This window comes from Nicotiana attenuata, chromosome 5, assembly GCF_001879085.1.
Source record: "Nicotiana attenuata strain UT chromosome 5, NIATTr2, whole genome shotgun sequence".
Lineage (NCBI taxonomy): Eukaryota > Viridiplantae > Streptophyta > Magnoliopsida > Solanales > Solanaceae > Nicotiana > Nicotiana attenuata.
The window spans coordinates 46,038,702-46,044,369 of record NC_031993.1 but is presented as its reverse complement, the minus strand read 5'-3'; positions in this window follow the sequence as shown (position 1 = coordinate 46,044,369).

The window sequence follows — 5,668 nt, the reverse complement described above, 5'->3', positions numbered from 1 at the left end:
CAATATTGTAGTGATTGCGATGATGGTTGGATTTGTAACGCATGCAAGTTAACTCAAATGCATCCTCCCTTTGGAGAGTGGGCATTGGCTTGTGTAATTTAATTCTTTAAAAGGATCTTTCGGGTGCCGGAATAATAAGAGATTATAATCTCGGGATAAATATGGGATCATTTCATCACAAGTTTGGTATAAATTTTTATTTTGGGTTTGATGTATCAGGGATTTTAAGAAAAAATGTTTTATCTTTTTCCTTGCTAATATTATGTATTGTGATCGTCAAAAGTCAGAACTCAGAACCACACATGAATAATTGTACTTTTGTTGACGATCAAAACCCCCATATTGATTCAAAGGAAGATGAAGAAACGAGCAAAAAAAAAATAAGAAGAAGATGAAGGAATAGACAGAGTATTTTCGAAGTCTCCAAGGAAGAAGATAAGCTTATGTCTGAAGGAGATCTATTTGATATTCATTTTGAAGAATACACGTGTCAAGATCAGCACCCTTTGATTCTTAATTATAAAACTCATCTGAGACATTGGTTTATAAAAGGAAGAATGAATCACAGCCATTGATTCACAATGTTACACATTCAGATGGGAATTTCACACGTGGATAGCACATGCATATAGTACATTTAAAAGGTATAAATTCTAGTTTAGTTAGTTTTTTCCAATTAGACCAATNCTATTTTGTATCTATACATAGATTTGTATAAGAGGACCAAGCTGTGAATAAGAAAATACAGAGAAAATTTCTCAAATCAGCCTCTTTTCTTTCATGGTATCAGAGCAGAGTTAAGCTCGATCCATTCACAACTCATCTCAAAATTTTATCTCATCCTTTCTTCTTCATCCATTTCTGGACTCAACCATGACTGGTACTGAAGCAACAGCTGCCATAACAGCATCTAGATCCACAACCAGTGCAGTCAACAATGACTCCAATCATCCCTATCACTTGCACTCTTCTGATACTCCAGGTATGGGGCTTGTGAGTGCACCATTTGATGGAAGAGGCTTTCCAGGATGGAAGAGGTCTGTCCTCATTGCAATTTCAGCCAAAAACAAACTTGGATTCATCAACGGATCTGTTGTTGAACCAGCAATGGATGATAAAGAATATCCATTGTGGAGTAGGTGCAATGACATGGTCACCTCTTGGTTGCTGAATTCCTTGACCAAAGAGATAGGTGACAGTGTCATCTATTCAAGGACTACTAAAGACCTTTGGAACAGCCTGGAACACAGGTTTGGGCAGTCTAGTGGAGCAAAATTATACCACCTGCAGAAGGAAATTTCAAAAACATGTCAAGGAAACAGCAGCATATCAAGTTACTTTACCATACTTAAAAGACTGTGGGATGAGCTGGATTCACTTAATTCACCCTTAGGGTGCAACTGTGCATGTGTTTGTGATGGTAAGAAGAAGATGGCCAAGTTTATGGAAGACCAAAGAATCATACAATTCCTAATGGGTCTAAATGATGCTTATGCACAAGCAAGGGGAAACATTCTCATGCTTAGCCCCATGCCTAGCATGGATCAGCGTTACTCTCTCCTATTACAAGATGAGAGCCAAAGGAAAATCTATATGAGTCCACAATATCCAACTGATGGGACTTCATTCATGGTAGGATCACAAAACAAATTCTCACAGAAAACCAACCTAGTGCAAAGAGGGTGGAGTGCTCAGCAAAAATCAGGAAATACACAACAACACAAGTCTAAGGCAAAGAAGTCTAAGTATAATCCTAATGTTACTTGCAGCCATTGCTCAAAGACAGGACATGTAAGGGCAGATTGTTACAGACTTGTAGGATTTCCAGATGAATTCCAATTCACCAAGAGTGGAAATTTTCAAGGAACAGCAGTCAAAACAAATGTTGTAGTCACAGATAAGCACACTGATGGAAAGTGTTCTGAGGATAATGAGGGAATCCACAATAGTCAGCCACAATTTTTCAGCAAGGAACAGGTCTCAGAGTTAGTAAACATAATCAGGCAGGTGCAGATTGGAAATATAGCAAATACAAGCTCAGAAATTAGTGCAAATGCTGTTGCTGGTACTATACTCAAATATTCAGGGAAATGTCTTGCTGTTTTTAATACTAACACCTGGATAATTAATTCTGGTGCTTCAGAACATATGTGTTTTGATTCCAAATCTTTCCTAAATTTATCACCCTTATATGTGCCTTTACATATTAGTTTACCTAACTCTTTTCAACTGTTTGTCACACACATAGGGCAGGTTTGCATTCAGCCTGATATGATCCTAGAAAGAGTTCTTTATGTTCCATCTTTTAAGTATAACTTGTTATCTGTTCATAAGTTATGCTCTCAATTCAAATGTATCATCAATCTCACTTTTAGTGAATGTCTATTGCAGGTCCCTTTAATGAGGAGGGGACAAGTTTTTGGTGAAGTAAAAGATGGATTATATCTACTCCAGTCTAGAACTACAGAGTCTAGAATTCTGTTTAGTGAAAATGTAGTTCCCATTCCAAAAGGAAGAAATTCCAGTTTAGTACCTAGTAAAATTCCCTTTTCAATTCCAGTTGTAGCTAATGTTGTTCCTAATGTAACCCAATGGCATGTAAGGTTAGGGCATTTGCCCTTTTCAGTAATGAAAAAGTTCACTTTTGTTCATTTTCCTACAAAGTTTCATAGTGTGTGTGACATTTGTGCTAAAGCAAGACAGACTAGGCTCCCTTTTCCCATTAGCCAAGTCAGAACATCATCTCCATTTGACCTCATTCATATAGATACTTGGGGTCCTTTCAAGACTCCTACATACAATGGGTACAACTATTTTTTAACTATAGTTGATGACTTTAGTAGGGCTACCTGGACTTTTCTGTTAACAACCAAAAGTAATGCTTTTCCAACTCTGAAATCTTTCCTTTCTATGGTTGAAAGGCAGTTTAGCAAGAAGGTAAAAAGGGTAAGGTCAGATAATGCTTGGGAGTTGGGAAAGGGAACACAAGAATTCCAATTTTTTCAAGAACAAGGGATTCTTCATGAAACCTCTTGTGTGGCTACACCCCAACAAAATGGTGTAGTTGAGAGGAAACATAGACACCTTCTGGAAATTGCCAGGGGACTAATGTTCCAATCCAAAGTCCCTATCCAATATTGAGGAGAATGTGTATTGACTGCAACATTCTTGATAAACAGGTTTCCTTCCAAGGTCTTGAAAGGGAAAAGTCCATATGAAGTTCTGTTTGACAAGACTCCTACTTATGAGATTCTAAGGAGTTTTGGATGTTTGTGTTATGTGTCAACTCTGTCTCAACATAGGAGTAAATTTGATCCTAGAGCTAAATCTTGTGTATTCCTAGGATATACTCAAGGTCAAAAGGGTTACAAGGTGCTGGACATGGATACAAGAAGGGTATTTGTATCCAGGGACATCATTTTTCATGAAGAAGTTTTTCCTTTTCATTCACCTCACTCATCCACCTACTATCCACATTCTCCCACCTTCCCCACAGATTCTAGTCCTGAAGGTCCTGTACATCAGCAAGGATCTGAGGTCTCACCACAATCATCTAGGATACCTTCAACACCTACTGCTACTAGCCCTCCTTCTTTTAGAACCACACACCTCTCCCCTCACATTTCATCTGATCCTACACCACTCCTAGATGAATCCTTAACTCCTCCACTCACACCTATTCAACCAACATCCAGATATGTCATTTCCACACCTCCACCACCTGTCAGAAAGTCTGACAGGATTTCTCAGGCACCTAGTTATTTAAAAGACTATGTGTGCAATGCCATCATTCTCACTCATCTCACAGATTCCTGTTTCACTCAGCCAGCTACTCCTAAGGTTTTCTCTTTTGGGGCCTTATCTGCTACAAATAGACAGCTAGTTCAGTCCCTTTCCACTATCTCTGAACCTAGCAGCTATGCTCAAGCTTGCAATCACCCGGGGTGGAAGGCTGCCATGGATGCAGAAATTTCAGCCTTACAGCTGAATCACACCTGGGATGTGATGGATTTGCCTCCAGGAAAGAAAGCTTTGCCTTGTAAGTGGGTTTACAAGGTAAAGCACCATTCAAATGGCACTGTGGAGAGATTAAAAGCTAGACTAGTGGTGAGGGGGGACATTCAAAGGGGAGGAATTGACTACTTTGAAACATTTTCACCGGTGGTCAAAATGACCACCATAAGGTGTCTTTTAGCTGTGGCTGTGAAGAAAGGTTGGGAAGTGTCACAACTTGATGTGAATAATGCATTCCTCCATGGGGAATTGCAAGAGGAAGTCTATATGAAATTCCCAGCAGGTGTTACTCCACCCCAACCTAATCAAGTTTGTCTCTTGAAAAAGTCTCTTTATGGACTAAAACATGCATCTAGACAGTGGTATGCTAGACTTGTAGGAGCTTTGAGTTTTAAAGGGTACTCTAGTTCTCTAAGTGATTATTCTCTCTTTTACAAGCGAAATGGTGATCTTGTGTCTATACTAGCAGTTTATGTGGATGACATCCTATTAACAGGGGATGATGCAACCGAAATTCAACACATTACTGGTTTTCTCAATTCAGAGTTCAAAGTGAAACATTTGGGTGCTATTCACTATTTTCTAGGGATGGAAATACTCAGGGAAAAGCAGGGTTTCATTGTCAGCCAAAGGAAATTTACCTTAGAGCTGTTGCAGGAGTTCAATTCTTCAGGTGGCAAGATTTCTTCACCTCTTGATCCTTCCATCAAGCTTCAAGCGAATTTAGGAACACCCATGGCTGACCCAAGTCTCTATCATCACCTCGTTGGTAAACTCAACTACTTGACGAACACTAGGCCTGACCTCTCATTTGCTGTTCTCTCTCTAAGTCAATACATGCACCAGCCTTGTTCTTCTCATTTCTTTGCTGCTCAACGAGTCTTGAGATATTTGCGCACAGATCCTTCCCAGGGGATTCTTCTGTCCTCTTCTCCCTCTTTTGATTTGCTGGCCTTTTGCGATGCTGATTGGGCTGCGTGTCGTGATTCTCGATAGTCAGTCAGTGGGTTCTTCATTACGCTTGGTGGTGCACCTATTTCCTGGAAATCCAAGAAACAGGCTTCAGTTTCCTTGTCATCTGCAGAGGCTGAATACCGGTCATGCGTCGAGTAACTGCTGAAATTACTTGGCTTGTTCGCCTTTTGGGAGATCTGACTGTACAGCCTACCTTACCAATCCCTATTCATTCCGATAGCCAGGCAGCGATTCACATCGCTCGGAACCCTGTCTTTCATGAGCGAACGAAGCATGTGGACCTTGACTGCCACTTTGTTCGTCAACAATTTCTTTCTGGTTTAATTTCTCTATCCTTTGTTCCATCCGACTACCAACTTGCCGATCTATTCACAAAACCCTTATCTGGGGTTTCTCATCGTCATATTCTGGGCAAGCTGGGGGTTCATTCTTTCCCCTCCATCTTGAGGGGGGATGTTGACGATCAAAACCCCCATATTGATTCAAAGGAAGATGAAGAAACGAGCAAAAAGAATAAGAAGAAGATGAAGGAATAGACAGAGTATTTTCGGAGTCTCCAAGGAAGAAGATAAGCTTATGTCTGAAGGAGATCTATTTGATATTCATTTTGAAGAATACACGTGTCAAGATCAGCACCCTTTGATTCTTAATTATCAAACTCATCTGAGACATTGGTTTA